Raw genomic sequence first — 21,323 nt, forward strand, 5'->3', positions numbered from 1 at the left:
TTATATCCGTCCTAGCTACACTAAGTGACCTCAGCTTTCTAGGAATAGTAAGAGAGAGAATCGCCTTTCCATTGTACTTTGTCCTTCCTTATATAGACTTTCCTAAAAGCCCCTCCTTTTATGACATCATGATACGTGTCCTAACCTCTCTTAATTACTCCTAATGTCACTCCTTAATATAACCTTCTCTTTATTTGTTAATTTCTTCCTTTTCCTTCTTCCCCCATGGGTATTTTCTTATTTGGGCTTGGGTTTAGTCCCCAAGTCCCCACACCTCATGCTAGGCTTACCTCCATTCTTAGAGGAACCACTGGCCTGTTAAGGGGAATTATTTTTCATGTATCAACATCAGTCCCCTGACTATTGGGTTAATTATCAGGTGATCCAATAGTCAAATCACTTTGCATCCTCGGTCGCCACGTGTCGTCAGAAACGGGGCGGTTACTGTATCATTTATGACGACGTTTTCCATATGTAGGAGCATCGTTCCTTCAATCCTGTCACTGGTTTTATTTCCATTTTCTTCTGTTTCTGTCGGGTACCTCGCTCTGATGGCTCGCTCTCTTCATGGACACGTATTAACCTTAGCACCAGTCCCTGCGCTGGTTTTGATGTTCAAGGAGCTAGAATTGGGGCGCTTATCACTAGTGAAGACTGAGATTGAGGCTCTTTGTGAGTGTAGACTGGCGATTAGGGACTCTATGCGCGCTCGGTTTGCGGAGCATTATGAAGCATATCAAGCCGCTCAAAAGGCCGGACACGTAACACCCACGATCTAGCGTGCTTTAGACGATGCTGTCACAGCTCGGTATGCAGCTAAGTCGTTACTGATGGAGTCTTCGGTAATGAGGGAGACTATAGAGCATGCCATTACTAATTTTCGTTCATGTGTCTCCGGTCAAGCGACCCCGCGACTTCCTGGACACACACTGTCTTGCTCGTAAGTTTGTCTTATCCTGAAGATGAACTTGCGCACTTATTGGCACTGAGAGAGGAGGTGGATATGCTGTGGACTTTCAGGCAAATTTGTCAAGATAAGGCGCGTAGAGATCGTGACGAGCATGAGGCACTCTTGCACTCGCTCGTGGAGCAAGTGCTAAGGGAAAAGTCATGCAAGACATCCATAGGTTGATAAGTGATGCCAATCGGGAGTTATCTCAAGACAACATTCAGTGTGATGAAAGGCGTCTCATGGCGGAAACCGTGAACATGGGCATTGCTCGCTGTCGCGCATTGATAGCCAGCTAGATTGCATGCTAATTTGGGACAACTACCTCGTTTGTTGCTTTTGGTTGTTTCTTTTTATGCATCTGCTTTGGAGTTCTACCTCATTTGTGTATTCGTTTTTTTTGTTGTTGTTGTTGCCAAACTTTTCTTCTTAGTTGATCTTTCCTTATCCCTTGTCTCGTGGATGTTGCCACACCGGTCTTGGGCCTTAGTCCCCGAGTTCCCAGTGATTATATTAGGGTTGCCTTTTTTCTCCTGGGGGTACCCTAGACCCGTTTAAGGAGCATCATTTTTCGCATATCATCATTAATTGTGGGTTGACACGTATCACAACATGCAAGGAGATATGTGGGTGGTTATTGCATCGTAAACTGCCATCTCCCTTTATATCCCATTTCTTAGTTTGGTCACTATTTTTTTTTTAAACTTCACCATCCCCCTTTTTTTTGTCAACAAATTGCCAGTATGGCTAACTCTCTTCACGGATACGTGTTGTCCTTGGCGCCTGTGCCCGTGTTGGTTTCAGCAATGTTTAAACATGATGAGCTGAAGCGGCTATTGCTCGTGAAGACCGAAACCAAAGCGCTTAGAGAGCATAGAATAGCGAATAGAAATACCATGCGTGCCAATTTCAGGGAGCGGCACGAGGCGTACCAAGCTGCTCGGCAGGATGACTCATCAGGTCACGTGTCATTGGAGACCCAACGCGCACTGGATGAGGCCGTCACTGCTCTTGATGCGGCTGATCAATTATTCGCAAATTCCTTGATAATGATGGCTACTATAGATCGCGTCATTTCTGACTGTCGTCTCTGGATTTCTGGCCAGGCAGCGCCACCACTTCTTGGGCACATTCTGGCCTTAACAACCGCGTATTTTCTTGTATCTCATCCCTATCTTGAGGATGAGTTTGCGCATTTTTTGGTTCTAACAGAGGAAGTAGGACTGCTATGGACGGTTAGATTGATTCGTCAGGAAAAAGCGCGTAAAGAATACGATGAGCATGAGGATAATCTTTCGCTTGCTCGTGGGGCCGACGCTAAGGATAAGATTATTCAAAACATCCATAAGTTGGTGCATGAGGCTGATCAGGACTTTCGTTTAGTTGCCGCACAATGTGATGACGGACGTTTGATGGTGGAGGCGTTGGATGCGGATATTGCTCGTTGTCGTGCATTGATGGATGATTAGGTTGTGTGTCCTTCTGTGAGGATTGTCTTTTTCCTTCGTTTTAATGTCCTGTTTATGGCTCCGTTGTTGTTTTTCTTATGCGTCTGTTCTGAACAAGGTGTGAAATGAAGTTTTGCTTTAAGTTGGGATACTATTCCTCTCTTTTCTCTTTTTTTTTGTTACTTGTCACCATCTGGGATGGGTTAGAGGTAGTGCATGTCTCTCCCCTTACTCCTTTTTTTTGAGGGATACAGTGGGTTGGATGAGTGGTGATAAAACGCGCTTACTCTTCCCCTTCTTCTCTTTTTTTTTTTAATTTTTATGAGGATCAACGCCCGCCTACTCCCCCCCTTTCTTTTTATCAGAAGGATGCAGTGGATTGGGTGAGAGTTGATGGAACGCGCCTACTCCCCTTTGTTGTTATCAGAAGGAAGCGAGAGGTGAGATGGGTGGGCGTTGATGGACGCGCCTACTCCCCCCTTTTTTTTATCAGAAGGACGCGGTGAGACGGGTGGGCGTTGATAGAACGCGCCTACTCCTCCTTTATTTTTATCAGAAGGATCCGGTGGGATGGGTGGGCGTTGATAGAACGCGCCTACTCCCCCCTTTATTTTTATCAGAAGGATGTGGTGGGATGGGTGGGCATTGATGGAACGCGCCTACTCCCCCTTTCTTTTTATCAGAAGGAAGCAGTGAGATGGGTGGGCGTTGGTGGAACACGCCTACTCCCCCTTTCTTTTTATCAGAAGGATGCGGTGGAATAGTTGGGCGTTGATAGAACGCGCCTACTCCACCCTTTCTTTTTATCAGAAGGATGCGGTGGGATGGGTGAGTGTTGATAGAACGCGCCTACTCCCCCTTTCTTTTTATCAGAAGGATGCAGTGGGATGGGTGGGCATTGATGGAACACGCCTATTTCCCATTTCTTTTTATCAGAAGGATGCGGTGGGATGGTTAGGTGTTGATGGAACACGCCTACTCCCTCTTTGTTTTTATCAGAAGGATGCGGTGGGATTGGTGGGCGTTGATGGAACGCGCCTAATCCCCCTTTCTTTTTATCAGCCTATTGGGCGCCTTTGACATTCCCATGGCCCTTTGTAGATTTGCCAGTCTATTGAGCGCCTTTGGCATTCCCATGGCCTTTTGTAGATTTTTCATCCGAATGGGAGCCTTTGGCATTCCCGTGTACTTTTGTAGATTTGTCAGCCGATTGGGCGCCTTTGGCATTCCCATGGCCTTTTGTAGATTCGTCGGTCAATTGGGTGCCTTTGGCATTCCCATTACCTTTTGTAGATTCATCAGCCGATCGAGCGCCTTTGGCATTCCCGTAGCCTTTTGTATATTCGTTATCCGATTGGGCGCCTTTGGCATTCCCATGGCCTTTTTTAGATTTGTCAGTCGATTGGGTGCCTTTGGCATTCTCATGACCTTTTGTAGATTTGTCAGCTGACTGGCTTCCTTTGGCATTCCCATGGCCTTTTGTATTTGTCAGTCGATTGGGTGACTTTGGCATTCCCATGACCTTTTGTGGATTTGTCATCCGGCCGGGCGCCTTTGGCATTCCTGTAGCATTTTGTAGATTTGCACACCGTTGTTGATAACTTACTCTTTATTATTCAGGGAGAGTTCTTATACATTGATTGGTTTTATGCATAAAACTTTTTCAACCATTTGTCGTTGATAGGCGTTTTGAATTTCGTCTCATTCATTCGCCTAAGCTTATAGTATCCACTTTATGCCACTTTTCTTATCTTGAACGGACCTTCCCAGTTTGCAGCGAACTTTCCAGCGCTGGCATTTCTTTGTACATGAGGAGCGATTTTTAAGACTAACTCGTCTACCTTGAAGGCTCTCTCTTTCACGATTTGGTTATAATAATTAGCTGTGCGCTTTCTGTAAGCTTCTGCAAATCGTTCCGCTCGTGATCTTCTTTTTTCTATCGTATCTAAGTGGGCGAAATGACTTATTTCGTCTGGTGTGGTGTGACTAGCCATTGCTACTCTTGCAGATGGAATCGTTATTTCCGCTGGTAGTATCGCATCTTCCCCATAGACCAGTGAGTAGGGTAATGCTATCGTGGAGCTGCGCTTCGAGATACTATATGCCCATAATGCGAGTGGTAACTGTTCATGCCATTCTCTATAGTGATCATGTACTGTTCTGCTTAAAACCCGGATGAGTGTATTATTCGTTGCTCCTGCTTGCCCATTCCCCTGGGGATAGTAGGGGGTTGATGTGTGCAGTCTTATGTTGTACTGGCGAAGCAGATTTATTGCATCCTTATTTACGAACTACTTGGCATTGTCTGCCCTGATTATCATAGGCGCGCCGAACCTGTAGATGATATGTTCCTTGATGAACGCAGCCACAGTGGCTCCAGCATAGTCTTTGAGGGGTATTGCCTTAACCCACTTTGATACATATTCGGTAGCTGTTATTATATATTTGTGACGCTTTGAAGACATCGAGTTGATGGGCCCTATAATGTCCAGTCCCCGACTATGGAATGGCCATGGTGTTACTATGCCGTGTAACTGGGTGTCGGGCGCCCGGATCAGGGTTCCATGCATCTGACAACTTAGGCACTTTCGGACGTACTCGGAAATATCGCTTTCCATGGTTGGACAATAAAATCCTCCTTCGTAGAGTTGTAGGAACAACTTCCGCATTCCTTGGTGCTCACCGTCGTGAAACCGAGTCATTACTTCCATCGCTTCTCGGTCAGATAAACACCGTATCGTGATATTACTGTAGCTTCTGTTATAAAGGACACCCTCGTGCATGAAGAAACGATCCCCCTTCTTTTGGATTTTTAGGGCCACATGTCTTTCATTGAGGATCTTTCCATGTTGGATGAAATCTATGTAGGGTTGCCTCCAATCTGCTCCCTCGGCTGTGCAGGCTGTGGTGGAGCTTGAAAATCCGCACAACCGTCCTGGAAGGCTGCTGCTTGCGCTAACATGCTTGGACAGTATATTCCTAACCTTTGCAATTTTCTGTAAAGATGAACGGTGCCTGTTTGCCCGCTTGTCTCTGCGTGCAGTCTTTGGAGTATGCTTTCCGCTTCTCTTTTGTTTATGCATCTTGCGAGGGACCCTCCGACAGCTCGAGAGTATAAGGCTCCTTGGTTTACCACGAATTTCTTTAGATCTTGGGTAGGCATTACTCGATCTTCGTCCATACGAGTCAGGTCTTCAATATATACTCGCCTCCAATCATCTGCTGCCTCAAAGGCTAAGTATTCTTTCCAGGTGCTGGGTAGTAGAGCTGGCAAACAAGTCGAAACCCGCGGTTTAATCCGTGCCCGGCCCGTGAAAACCCGAACCCGGACTGGCTGGTTTCTAAACAAGCCGGGTTCGGGTTGGAGAAATGGTGACCCGTCGAGAAACGGGTTAACCCGGCTCAGACTGTGAAACCGCGGGTTAACCCGTTAACCCGCTCTTCTATTTATGTCGCGTGTCTCTTCTCCTGCCCTAGGTATAAAAACCTGAAAACCCTAGATTTCTATTTCTTTCGTCTTCTCCGTCCGCACTCCGCAGCCGTAGTTCCCACTCTTCCTCCGTCTCTTCTCATTTTTGTTACATTCTTTCTTTCTTTTTTTCATTTAACTTTTTTTTGCAGTACAATGAAATCCTTGGGAAAGGTGCTTCAAAGACAGTGTATGAAAAAATCTATAGGCCCCTTTCATGAAATTTCTAAAAAGTCTGAAACTTCGGGGATTTTGGAAAACTGAAGCTTGTTAAATTTTGATTTTAGTTGATTTTTGGTTTTGTTGATTGATTTTAGGTATAAAGGGTTTGATGAGTATGAAAGGATTGAAGTTGCTTGGAATCAAGTCAAGGTATATGATTTCTTACAAAGTCCTGAAGATCTTGAGAGATTATACTGTGAAATCCATCTTCTCAAGATATTGAAACATAAAAATATCATGAAATTTTATACTTCTTGGGTTGATAACTTGATATAGCAAAGAGGAATATCTATCTTGTCACTGAAATGTTTACTTCTGGGACTCTTAGACAGTTAGTAGTGTTTAAATTGGCGTTTTCATCAATTTTATGATCTCATTTATGTATCTGATTACATGGGTCTTTCTCATGATTCTCAATTGGCTTAATATACAGCAGCATAATTTGTTCCAACTTCCAAGCAATTATGCTTATTCTATGTTCTCAATTGGATTACATGGGTCTTTCTGATGTAACTGCGATAAATAATTCTATGTACTAAGCAATTATGCTTATTCTTTCTGAATTTAGATGTTTATATGTCTGATTTTGATTTATTTTATATGCAAGCGAGTTTATTTTACAAGCTGGGGAAGTTGACAACAGGGAGGAGAAAATTAAGAGTAACTATGTTTCCTGCACTTGTTGATCAGGCTTTGATTGTTGCTCTTATTGTTATATTTTTCGACTGATTTATCGGATTTGTCGCCATGGTAGATAGATTGATAGATAGATCGTAAAGTGAAATAACAAATATGTATAACAATTGGCATGAATTGAGTTGTAAAAAAATTCATTAGATTTGTCTATCTAGAATGACCAATTATCTCATATCATTTTTTATGCCTAATTAGTATGTTTTTCAGAAACATTGCTGCTAGTTGAGTAGCTTACCCGATTTATTGGACAATTTCCAATTCTTGAAATCGAAACAGAAAGGATCTGACCGACATACTTGCCGGTGATATACCACTATGTTGCTTATGTAATTTGTTGGATCATTCATTGTCATGTTAAGTGTTGGAAACCATATGAACAGAAGCTATTTCCTGTCTTATGTGCATTTTCTCTTCTGCAATTTCTGTCTTACCCAATTTAGAAGTAGAAAAAATAAATGTACCTGCGAACTGGTTTCACCTTCTCTGGATCATATGCAGAAGATAAATGGATCACAACTAATCTCCGCCGCTGCGGGCTGTTTCTATGACTAAATAGAGTGGTCGTGATGGAAAAGAATGGCACATGAAGAACTTACTGACTTGTTGTTCTTCACTATATGAAGAGAGAAATGCAACTGAGCTAGATAGTAATGCACGTGCCCTGCTTCTCCATCTTGCGCTGCACTCATCTTTCTACGCTGATATCGAATTCAAGAGAAAGTGGAAGAATTGAGGAAGATGAAAACTATGAGGTACTGAATTTCAATTTGCATTTCATTTTCCTTTCATAGTTTCACCTTATATATCAATAAAACTAGCACCTTTTATAACAAAACAGGATCACAGATAAAATGGGGAGTTTTGAATTGAAGTAATGAAAAAAAAAGTTTATCAGAAAACAAGATGAATTGATGTGTGGGGGACCATATGATTGATCCTTTTCTTACATGCGCCAAGACCCAGTTATTACAGCTCGATAAGCAATATGAGAATTGACAGGACCATTCACGGTCTGCCATGCCTAACTTAAAAACACTTCGTGGGCATCTTATAAAAGCTACTACTCATCCTATGATAATATGTAAAGTTTTAGTACGTTCGCATTGATCATGTAGAGATATGGCGTGTAATCAACGCAGGATATCTAGTTCATAGTGCTAGAGAAGTAGGTAGGTGACTTTTTGTTTAATTTGGCACCTTATGAACCTTACGTGCGTGACAATTACCAATTGATAGAGGTAAGAATACCAAGAGTTTGCTATTCACTGGGTTAACAATTCAGAAATGTTACTGACGAGTGCGAACTTTTTCTTGCAGATCCAGTATTGTTAGAGAAAATTGTGCGTGAAAAACATGTAGCAACACAGTGGTCTTATAATTTATATGCTTATTCTTTCTGCATCAATCTAAACAGAAGTTGTAAAATTTTTACGAGAAATACGATTAACCCTGTAAAAGTTTGATTCCTTTCATTAAGTTTTGGCGTGTGACAGTCTGAATCTGTCACTGTGACTGTTGAATCTGTTGATTGGATTGGTTCATAATCAGAGGAAACTCTGTCAAATCGGTTTCTGGCGAGTTGACTCACCATAAACGGGTTAACCCGTGAACCCGCAGGTTTAACCCGTCACGGGTGCGGGTTGAAGAAATGACTACCCGTGAAGAATACCAACCCGCGGGTTTTGACCCGTAATAACCTGAACCCGTGTAACCCGTAACAAGCCAGACCCGACCCGCCCGTTTGCCAGCTCTACTGGGTAGCTCTTTTCTTCTTACCGTTACTGTACCTTCTTCCTCAGCATTTAGTTGCATCTTGCTCACTAGTGTTGCTAAAGCATTTGCATGACGGTTTCCGCTTCTACCTGTATGGTCTAATGTTGACCCTGTCTGGTTCATTAGGCCCTGGGCCTCCGCTCGATAAAGAGCTAGATGCGGCTCTTTAACGTGGAAATCGCCGTTCACCTGATTTGTCACTAGTTTTGAGTCTCCTTTACCTCTATCCTCCCTAAATCGAGTTCCTTCGCCAGCCTGAGTCCTAGAATTAGTGCTTCATATTCGGCAACGTTATTACTTCACGGGAAATCTAATTTGAATGAATACGAGAGTAAGTCGCCTTGTGGAGCTTCGAACACTACTCATGCTCCTCCAATGGTGCCATATGACGATCCGTCGAAGAACATGGTCCAAGGTTTGTCAATGCCTGCGGCTACTACTTCCCCAGGTATGTATTCGTGTACCTCATCATCTTCCTCTCCTGGGAACATGGATATCAAGTCATCTATCGCCCGTCCCCTTACTGCATTTGGTCGCTGATATTTGAGCTCAAAGTTTGACAATTATATCAACCATCGAGAGGTTCTTCCAGTTAGGACGGGTTTCGAAGATAAGTAGGCTACGGGATTTTCCGCGGCTACCACAATGGTCTCGTGTGTTAGGAGATAAGTGCGTAGCATCTGTGTCGCATATATGAAGGCCGAAAATGTTTGCTCTACGCATGGATATATCAAATAACGTGATAGATAGGTGATTGTTAGAGCACTTCTCGGTCGAACTCGCATGGTTGCTATCTCAAGCATGTTTGTCAATGTTAGTAATCAAAACTATAATTCTTTATTTCTAGCCTATTTATAGATCTCGCGGACTAGGACATAGATAATGTAGTTGAGCTTAGATTTCACAGAGTTCGTCATTTGAAGAAGAAGAACTACTAAGGGAAGCTTGTGTAATTTCTTTGACAAAAGGTATGTGGAGACTTGAACTCATCTGTCACTTGGAAAGTCTATTTCTACTATCTCCTATATTGAGACATAAGTCGTGTTGAGATATAGTTTTCTCTGTACACATGAGATTTCGAGATGAGTATATCTCGCTTACATATTTCTCGAAATATGTGTTGGTAAGATTTCTCTTCGACCAAGTTCATCTTATATCATGAGAAAATAGCCGAGTAACATCTTACATGGTTTGTGTGATACAATTATTTGATGTAGGCTTGGAATGTTTTGATAATGATTATTTCAATAACTTGAAAATTGCTTTGATGCTGATAGTGTGTGAAAACGACTATTGTCATTATAGAAGAATGTTTCAATGATTGAAATACAGAGTTGCGAATGTAACCATGTTTGGATATAAGCATATACAGTGTGTACGCACATTAGTGTATACATCCACAAACCGGGAATCAAGTGTATGCATATGTGTGTATACCAAATTGGTGAAGGAGACAAGATAAGTATGCGTACCCATACGCATACTGGCGGAAGTTTTCGAACCGAAAATATCTGCTGAGTTTGGGAATTACAAACTCCTAAACTAGTCACCTTAAATATGTGTACCCATACGCATACTGGCGGAAGTTTTCAAACAAAAAATTTATGCTGAGTTTGGAAACATAACAAACTCAAACCCGGTTGCTTAAGTACGCATACCCGTACGCATACTTAAGCTGGTTACTTTGTCAAATCGGTCAGTTCATGAACTTAAACATTTCAATCATAAGGAATGCAATCTGTGCAAACCGTGGCTATAATGTTCATGATTGATTCAAGTGAATCAAACCGATTTGGTTTCAACTGTGTTTTCTATAACAATTGAACAACTCTTTAACTAGTTTCATTTGAGTCATTTGAACTAGTTATGGTTGACATGAATAAGGTTGATATGAGATTAATCATATGGCTAACCTCGGTTAACTGTTTGTGAACCAACATGGTGTACACGTTTGGGTACCGTTACATAAACCTAAATGAGGGTACATTTCATTTGTGTGTAACAAGCTAAGTTCGATCTAACGGTTGAAAGATATTAGCTTGGTTGAATCAGGTTTTTCATCTAACGGTGAATATTGAATACTTTGTTACCAAGTTAACTTGGATTGCAAACCCTGATTTGAAAACTATATAAAGGAGAACTCTAGCAACTGGGAAACCTAATCCCCACACCTCCAGTGCGTTACTAGTTGTAACTAGATTCGATTCTTCTTTAACCTTAGGTTTCTTTTCGAGACCTTGTAGGTTAACGACTTGAAGACTTCATTGGGATTGTGAAGCCAGACCCAACTATTATCTTTGTAGTTGCGTGATCTGATCTTGTTGTTTTTATCATGTTGAGTACAATTGAAATAATTGGCTATAGATTTTATATCTCCGATAGGAAAGATAGAAAAGTAATCACAAACACCTTCGTCTCATCGTTTGTGATTCCACAATAACTTGTTTCGCTAGTCGATTAAGTTTATTGTGAGGTTATTGATAATACTAGGCTGTTCTTCGGGAATATAAGTCCGGGTTATCTATTTGTTCCTGTTCATCTTGATTTATCAAAATACGAAACAAAAACTCTTGGGTATTTCTGTGGGAGAGGGATTTATTCAATCCTATAGACTTTTCTGTGTGAGACAGATTTGTCTATAAAGTCTTCGACTTTGAGTCGTAGCAACTCTTGGTTGTGGGTGAGATCAACTAAGGGAATCAAGTGTGTAGTATCCTATTGGGTTTAGAGACGTAAGGAGCGCAACTGTACCTTGAATCAGTGTGAGATTGATTAGGATTCAACTACAGTCCAGTCCGAAGTTAATTGGTAGTAGGCTAGTGTCTGTAGCGACTTAATACAATGTGGTGTGCAATCTGGACTAGGTCCCGGGGTTTTTCTGCATTTGCTGTTTCCTCGTTAACAAAATTCTGGTTTCTGTGTTGTTTCTTTTCCGCATTATATTTTGTTATATAATTGAAATATCACAGGTTGTCTGTTAGGACCAATTAATTATAATATCCAACCTTGGATTGTTAATTTAAATTTATTGACACTTGAAAATTGGTCTTTGATACCGTTCAAGTTACTCCTCTTATTCAATCGGGCTCGCAGATTTCTATTTGCTGATTGCGGATTGAATTAAGAATTAGAGATATTAAACTCTTTGATTTACTTTATTCTAGATTGATTCTGACTGTCTAGTTGATTCTCTAGAAATTTTATTGGATTAAGTCCTCTCAGATTTCCAAACGAATTGTTGGGTGTGGTTGTTAGACCCCCGCATTTTTAATTGGTATCAGAGCAGGCAAACACGTTAATGACCTTACAAGTCTGTGTTTGTAGCGATCTGATATGGACAAAGGTGTTATCTCTATAAACGTACCACCAGTCTTCGGTCACTCTAATTACTTGTGGTGGAAAATTGCTATGTATGCCTTTTTTCAAGCGCGTGATTTTCAGTCATGGGTTTATGTAGTTAATGGCTATAATGCTCCCGTTGTGGCAGTAGGGATGCAACCGTTCCAAAGAACATTGGTGAATACAATGCTGACGAGATACTTGCTGAAAAGCAAAACTACGACGGTTTGAATGCCATCATACATGCAATTATCCCAGATATTCAGCACCATATGACTACGTGCACTCGGTCTAAAGATGCATGGGATATCTCAGAAACCGTATTCGAAGGAATTACCAGTGAGAAGGAAGCTAGGCTTCAAAAACTTAATTCCGTTTGGGAAAACCTTCATATGGCAGATGAAGATTTATTTGATGAGTTTAATCACAAAGTGTCTGAACTTGTTAATGCATCTTTTGCATTGGGTAAGACTATTCCTGAAAAGGACATTGTGATGAAAATTCTCAGATCGCTACCATCTAGATACGATTTTAAGAAGCATGCCATCGTTGAGGGAAATAACCTTGATGCTCTTTCCAGAAACATGTTAGTTGGAAAGCTAAATATCTTTGATCATAAGCATACATCCAAAATCGTAAATGATGTTTCCTTCAAAGCATAAAAGAACACTAAATTACTTGACCAAAGTAAAAGTGTTTATGTCTCTGAGGATGATCTTTTTGAGACTGATTCATCAGATGAAGATCTTGAAAAATCAGTCTCTATGATCACAAGACAGTTTAGGGATCTTCTATTGAAGAAAAGTAAGCAGTTTTCAAGAGACAAACCTAGGTCGTCACTTAAACCTCACAGTCGCAATCCTCCTAAAAACAGGGATGCTGACGAGGCTAATGACAAGGATATGCCATAATGCTTTATGTGTAAAGGTTTTTGGTCATTTTGCAAATGAGTATCCAAATCTTAGAAAATACATTGGGAACAAAGGTATTGCTGCAACTCTTGATGAAATGTCTGATCAGTATGATTCCAATGAAGACGAAAAATCAAGTGTTGCACTTCTTTGTGAAGATATCGATTTTGATAACTGTAGCAATACATACATCAATCTTGATATTCTTCCAATAAGAAACTCAACCAATCTGGAAGAAGAAATTAATCTTTCTGTTGGAAACCCTATGTCTGATTTTTCAGGTTCCACTCTTTGCCTAGCGGCTTGCACATCTCAGGCGTCTGAATCAGCTTTTCCATTGACATGCTCTTATTGTTCACTCAAAGGTCATGAACTTTCAAAGTGTTTTAAGTATAAACACAAGACGAGACATGTCAAGAGACTTCAACGAAGAGAAAATCGCCTAACAAACAAGCTCAAACTTGTTCAAAAAACTGCTGAGGTATGTAAGATTTTATCCGCTTCAAAGAAGTTGGTTTCCAAAGATAGGTCAAGACCACTAGAGAAAAGAGTATGGTTTAAACATTTTGATAGACATGGATCTATGAATTCCTTTCAAAAGACAAATTGTTGTTCACCGCAGCATAACCAGATTGTGTTGTTTTGGTACATCTTGTCTTATGTGCCTAATTAAAAGAGACGAGATTGTGCACACCTCAGGCTTAAAAGAAGGAAAAAAAAAACACTTTTTGTTTTGCTTTTCTTAGATTTGCTGTATGATTTGGAATTCTTTCATATCTAATTGGTATTGGAAGGAACCTCCCTGTTTATCAAAAGAGGGTTATTCTCGATAATTCTACTCTCTTTAGGGTTGTGAATTGTGCGTGCGTGAACCTGTACTGTTTAAGGTTCCGCGACCCTACATTCCTTTTTCCTTATCTGAAATTCTTTTCATCTTAAGACTACCTGTTGAGTTTATATTGTAATTTCCTCTCACAAACCCATACACGTATGGAGACTCCAAGCATCACGTGTTCTGATGGAAAAGATGTTAATATGATTGTTAATCCATCAATCATGAAGGAAAAAGAAAAATATCCATTGCCTCCAACTTTGAAAATAAAAAGAAGGAATGTGAGGAAGCCAAGATATGTTCCTTCAAATTCTCAGAAGTTTTCTGATGCTCTTGAAGAGTTGAAGGAAGCAAGGAAGGATATTAAACAAATAAAGGCTCTTGTTATGAGACCTCTCGAAATTCAGAAGGCCCTGGTTCGACATCATCAGCCTAGAAGGTATGTTGGAATTGACTCCTTTCTCCATGAACCTTATGTACCAATGGTTGTTGACGACAAGGAGTTCGAGGACGATAAAGAATTCTTCAGAGGTCTCAATGTCTAGTAAATCTTCTTTGTTATGTTTTTTGAAGAATAACTAGGGTTTGGAATAGCCATTATTGTGAGTACACATACCTATGTCCAACGATTTTTCATCTTCATGTGTTTTAGATTTATGTATTTAAATTCTAAGTTTATTGGAAGATGATTTTTGCAATTTTAATCTTTATGATTTTATATATTGCAAATTGTTATGGGATATGTTGTTTACGTCCGTGAACCTGTGACTGTACCATACTTGTCCAAAAGTTATCTCTATTATGTCGATATGAATGTCCATGTATTGATGAAAGATAGAATGAGCTTTTGGCATTATAAAAGTTAAAGCCTTTTATGTCATATTTTGATGGAAGAAAGGATAAAACTTTTGTTTACAAGGATGAAGCCTATTGTATGTCATTGTGCAAATAGTGATGGAAAATAAGATGAATCCTTGTCTATTCCGCAGTATTTGGTCGGTCTCCGATCCACATTTTTGTGCATATATTGTGTTGTTCCATAAGGTTTCTTACGTTGAGCACAACCGACTGAGTTGATTATTCTCTTATGATTAACATAGTTGTTGCTCCGTAAAGTTCCCTATATCGAGCATAACCAACTAAATTAATCGTTCTCTTTTGGTTATTTTAGTTGTTGCTCCATAAGTTCTCTTATATCGAGCATGACCATTTGAATTGATCACTTTGTGGTTAATTTAGATGTGTATTTCAATTAAATTAATCATGGAATTTTTTGTGATTAATTTGGTTGTATTTTTCGATTAAACTAACCTGAGTTCTCTTGTGGTTATCTTTTTTTATAATAAGAAACCCCAAAACGCCACATGTGGTAGCCATAGTAATTCTGGTTTGTAGGTAGGACACATTATCAAATGTTGCCATTTCATTTCCATGTCATCTTATTCAATCCGAAAAACACTAAAATTGCATTAGCCACTTTTGAAAAGATACATTCCCGAAGAGACCCGATTTTTGCTAACAAGTTCCGATGTTTTTTACGTGAAAGATAAGAAACGAAACGTGGCTTGGGAGAACCACACTTTCTCTTAGGTCTGAAGAGTTTTACTACAAACGTTGCAACTTATTGGCCAGTGACAAACTTTTACATATATAACATAGACATAGACTGTCGATTGAACGCTATCTTGAAAACTGTCAACGACTTCTGTAACGGGTAATCTTTTGTTGATTTTCAGATAGAATCCAGAACCTATCACTTTTCCCTTTAGACGTCCAAATGCATTTCTTTCATTGTTGATTTGGTGAGCACAAAATGTTTGATGAAATTCCTGGAGTATTTCATTCGTCATAAAATGCATTTCTTTCATTTTCAAGATGCGAGAATTCTCTGCCCAACGTGTCTTTCGCCTCATTTTGTTGGAATGGTGAAATTTTTTACCAACACGCCTTTACGTTTTTCACCTAATAGCCGTTTCATTTGGTTACTGACTTACTGTTTGGTTGGGACTTCGAAGTTCCATAATGAAAAGATGGAGACATGAATCAATCTAGGGTGAATAGATTTCAGTAGGGATTATTTTGAATGTTCCGTTTACTTTTGGATTTTTAAGATTTGTTCCTTTTTTTTAGGGTTATAGGCAAAAGATAGCGTTCAATCGATTACAAGTTGCTGTACGAACCAGCCATACAACCGCAAAAGAAAAAAAAAAGAAAAAAAAGAAGGTATGTTTCAATTACAAGTTGCAGTAACATATCTCCGTTTCTGTTTAGGAACAGTATTACAGCGTTGAGGGAGAAGGTAAGAAGAGGATCAATCAAGAAGAGTTAAAGTAATTAAGAAAGAAGTTCTGCGACGAAAGTTATGAGAGAAAGAGTACAACGGTACGCGGTAGAAACGAAAAACAAAATATAGAGGTTAAAAAAAAAGAGAACGTCAACAGAGATATTCTCGAAAAATGATGACCATGTAAGCTGGATCGGTGGGGCCATGCTTACTCAAAACCATACTATTGAACTAATCAACATCTTCTAATGGTGAGAGAATCTATTGTGGATTTTGTTTTCGTTTTATCGATGCTTTGTATGTTCAGGTGTTCCAGAGCCATTATTAATGTATAAGAATCATTTAAATATACGTATTCACAGAAATCATCAATACCATCACCTGTTAATGCAACTCTTAATAACTTAGGCTATAGATGTACTGTCCCATGATGCATCAGATCTGGCCTTAGAGTCCATAGATAAGAAGAATATATCGTCTATATTTACCAGTTTGTGTGCTGTGCAGTCTTGGATACTATTTTTTGACGCAGTCTCGGTTACTTCATTTGTCACTATATAATGAGAATAAGATATTTTGTAATAGGCAAGTGTGTTCACTTGCTGAGTATGTACCGAAACTGTCGGACATACAACTTAAGGAAAGAAAGAAAGCATGAATCAACTTTCCTTTCAAAAATTATTCAAGTTTTGGTGGATTCCTAATTAAACTCCTAGCTACTTCTCATTCACAAGACGAACAAGAGGTATATAGATCATTGTATGGTTACATTTTTTACCAACAACCATAACTCTTAGTCAACAGCCACAACTCTTCAAGCACTACTTATATATTATTAAGGATGTGGTTTAAGGTGACGTAGCCAGTTTTAGATGATGGATAGCTTTTTACTTATCTTAAAAAATTGAGATTCATGACATCAAATGTATGAAAAATCATTAGATTCTGTAATTTCACCGCATAGCCAGAGATATCAATGTGATAGAGTTTAAAAGTCATATAAACCTTAAGAAAAGAGTCCCATTTCAGAATTCATATAAACCTTATGAAAAGAGTCTAGTTTTTGCAGAAAATCGTTTGGAAACGAAGAGGCTAAAAAGAGAAAAGGTTACACTACATGCAAAACAAAATCACACCAAGATACCAAATATTACAAAAAGAGTCCGACACAGCGCCAACATATAGTATACTTTTATAACGCTATTTACAAATTTCGAAGATACAAAAGAGTACTACAATGGAAGTCTCGCTTTGAGAATGAACAAAGGAAATATTGGCGAACAATCTTTATTAACAGTGAAACCCTCAACAACGAATATCATAAGGTAACGATCCGAATAAACTTCATCTTCGAGAATGAACAAACGAAATATTGACGAGCAATCTTTATTAACAGTGAAAGCCTCAACAACAAATATCATAAGGTAACGGTCCCAATAAGCTTCAGTCTTCCATCGCTTTACTTCTTAATTGTTTCAATTAAAACCTAGCATTTTGAAACTTTACAGCCACCATAACCGTTTATTTTTCCCTGGAAAATCAGCAAGAAACAAAGATCTAATAGTCAGTATGGATATTTTACTTTTTATTTAACAGTTTTGGGTACTGACTTTAGGAGGAAGATAAAAAGAATTGGTTGAAGTGGAATTACTCTTCCGTCCAGTGCAGAAATTAATCATATATGAGAACTATAACTTCAAATTCTTTTGTACAGGCTAACATATAGGTTGATGATGACTGCCATTGTATAAGGATGCACAATCGTTATTTCAAAATATAAAATTGTTGGGTGCAATAATTAAAATAAAGAAAAAATCAAATAAGCAAAAGTTATTGATACTTATCTCCTTTATAATGGAATTGATCGATTGACGAAACGAACGAGTTTCTCATATCTCCACAACGGCAACAAGGTAAAACTTTGGAAAAACAGAGTGAGTCACGTGTTCAACACGTTGTCCTTAAGACATTAGCGCCCGGCTACACTCAAGAGTGATGCTATAGCCCTCACATGACGGATATCTCCAGGATAAAACACCCTACTACACCTATTACTAGCATATGTAGTAGATGCTCAACTTGAGCTTGGCAACTCCGAAAAAACCGTTAAGGAAAATCGCGAACTCTTAAGAAACGCTATAAAATATTTTCCCTTAGGAGTCCCTCTAAAATATAGAGCAACCCCTTTCCCATCGATTTTACAAAAGTAGTGAATTTCTTTATATAATGGAATGAAACAATTTAAGAAGAAACTCCCGATGTGGGACTAAAAGGTTTATATAGTTTCTTAAAACTACTAAAAATTGGAAACTCCACAATGTGGGACTAAAAAGTTTCATTCACAAAAGAAAACAATAAATTATAATTTTTTATTAAAACTTTAAAAAATTATTTTTTATTAATCGTTTTCCAACAATCCCCCACATGAATGAAAACTCAATAAAACATGAAAACACAGATAGATCTTGGTAAATCAACATCCCAACCTCACGATCCAAACAGACTGATCGTGCAAGTGTTGAAATCATACTAGTCATTTCTACGTCCTCTCCCTCACACAAAAGTGTGTTGACCCCAGGGTCATACTATGGATTGCATAAATCATAATAGTATTGAGAGCTTTCATCTTTAGTTCTCACATGGTGAGACTATAGGTATCTTTCACCAAAGTGAAAAAGCATGAACTAGTGAACCCTTAGTGACCTTTAGGTCCTAAGTTCCAGTAATACCAAAACCATCAAAACGAAAATCACAAAAAGCGCAGGAAATACCATTTTAGGCAGAGGTGTCCATGAGGTCTTGAACCTTTGCTTAGTGAGATATTACCGGAATTACTTGCTAGAGACAGTGAACTATGTCTTGAACTGCTAGCATTTGATGTAATTCGCGATAACAACCACGGGTGATATCTCCAAGATTGCTGCCAAGCTCGTGCCGTTTTGTCCAATTTGGCCCTGGACATATCCTGTTTCTCAGAATGCTCTAGAGAATCAAAGCTCATATTCTCATAGGAAGCGGCCCACTTCCTCATTCAGATAGGTGAGTTTCCATAAAGAGTGTTACTGCTACACCCCACTTCAATCTTAAATTGAAACTATAGAACTCATTAAGACTTCTTAAAAGTCATCCTTCACATGCAGTCACACTATCACGTCTACACCATAGGGAAGGGACAGAGAATAAAATTCTCTGATAGTGTTTACCTTTACCCACCACAAATTAGTTGTCTCATTCGAAACCTTGATCTTGGGATCTCCAGTCAGCAAGGTTGAGTATCCTTCATGGCAAGTTTAATTTATGAGCTTAAGCCCCTTCCCCCTCGATGCATTTCTAACTATCTCTTGGGATAAACCTTTCGTCAAATTGCGCGATATTCTCCTTGGACTTTATCCAATCAATGGAAATAACGCCGATTGAGATTAGTTATTTTCAGCTTTAGCTATTATATCTTGGCTAACACAATGTATAGATATAGCTGGCACAGGCCTATGCCAGAGAGGAATGTCTTCTAAAAACATCTTAGGCACTCGGCCCCCTCTCGTGCTTTATCTAACTCAATACTCTCAGATTCCATAATGAATTGAGCAATATATGTTTGTTTGTAAATCTTCCAAAAACAAACCCTGATGCTAGAGTGAAACATATCCACTCGTAGACTTAGACTCCTCTGAGTCAACTATCCAGTTTACATCACAAAGTCCCTCAAGGACAGCAAGATACCTTTGATAAATCAAATAAAAGGTAATAGAGTATTTTAGGTACCATAATACTCTACTCAGTGCATCTGAATGCTATTGCTCTGGACTACAATTATATCTACTTAACTTACTCACAATATAGGCAATGTCTGGACTCTTACAGTTCATTAAATTCATCAGACATCCTATAACTCTTGAGTATTCAAGTTAAGATACTCCATTACCCTTTTTTCTTGAGTCTACAAGAATAATATACGGAGTACAAGCAGGCTTACAATCACACTGATTGTATCTCTTAAGCACAAATTCAAATAATGAGAATGACTAAGACTACATATGTTAGATTATTTTCTAATCCTCATCCCTAAGATTACATCAACAGGGCCTAAGTCTTTCAAGTCAACGTTCTCATTCAGCGCATGTTTTTAGTGGAATTAATCACATCTATGTTTGTATCAAGTATAAGCATATCATCAACATACAAGCATACAATCACACAGGCATCCTTAACAAGTTACTTGTAAATATACTTGTCAGATTCATTAACTTAAATCCACTATACATTATCACATGATCAAATTTTCCATGTCACTGTTTACGTGCTTATTTTATAAACCATACAAAATTTTGTTAAACTTACAAACTTTGTCATCATAACCTTTCACTACAAAGTCCTCAGGTTGGTCTATGTAAATATCTTTATCTAATTCACGATTTTAGAAAAGTTGTCTTAACATCCATTTGATGTATCTCTAATTTGTTTATGACAGCAATAAAAATTAGCATCTCAACGTAAGTAAATCTCGTCACATGTGAATAAGAATCAAGGAAATATACACCTTCTTTTAGTTTATAGCCTTTAGCTACCAACTTAGCCTAATATTTTTCTACAGTTCCATATACCTAATGTTTCCTCTTAAAGACTCATTTACATCTCATGGTCTTACTCTCTGGAGGTAAACTATAAACCTCCCAAGTCAGGTTCCGACGGACTGAGTCCATTTCACTAAATGAAGCTTCTTACCAGAGTGGGGTTTCAGTAGATATCAAGGCTTCTTTACAAGTCCAGGGCTTAGACTACGCTAGGCATGTTATGAAGTCGGCTTCATAAGAAGTCTCAAGTCTAATTGTTTTACTTCTCTTAGGCTCAATCTTAACTTCATCTTCCTTTAAGATAAGTTCTGACTATTTGAAAATAAACCTAGGGGATCAACAACACATCTCTGATGAGGTACAAGTTTAAGAATAAACATGTTCAAAGAACTCAACATCCCTAGATTATGTAATAGTATTCACAACAAAGTCAGAAAAATCACACCAAAAGTATGAAAAATTAGAACACACCACCAAAAATCTATATGTAGAAGTATACTCAGCATACCTTATATGAAGACACAATCACCATTTTTGGTTTCTATCTAGTTCTTCTAGGAAGAGGAATGACAATCTTAGTCAAACACCCCCACACTTTGACATATTCATAAGAAGGTCATCTACCTTTCCATAAATCATATGGAGTTTCATTTGATCAGTAAGGGTACTATATTCAGGATATACTAGTTAAGAGGACTTCCTCCTCCCACAAGACCGCAGGTAATCCTGAACTAATCAACATGGTAATTATGATCTCTTTAAGGATACAATTAATATGTTCAAGGATTCTAATTGGTTATCAACTTGAAGTTTATACATCTTAAGGCTT

At 38.9% G+C, this 21,323-nt stretch overlaps 1 long non-coding RNA gene across 1 annotated transcript; it reads left to right on the forward strand.

The window, feature by feature from the left end:
• Nucleotides 1-5,914: 5,914 nt before the first annotated feature.
• Nucleotides 5,915-6,213, forward strand: LOC113330620. The gene is made up of 3 exons (XR_003350362.1): nucleotides 5,915-5,938; nucleotides 6,019-6,056; nucleotides 6,184-6,213. It is a non-coding gene; the product is annotated as an uncharacterized LOC113330620 (long non-coding RNA).
• Nucleotides 6,214-21,323: the final 15,110 nt, after the last annotated feature.

This window comes from Papaver somniferum, unplaced genomic scaffold (genome assembly GCF_003573695.1).
Source record: "Papaver somniferum cultivar HN1 unplaced genomic scaffold, ASM357369v1 unplaced-scaffold_118, whole genome shotgun sequence".
Lineage (NCBI taxonomy): Eukaryota > Viridiplantae > Streptophyta > Magnoliopsida > Ranunculales > Papaveraceae > Papaver > Papaver somniferum.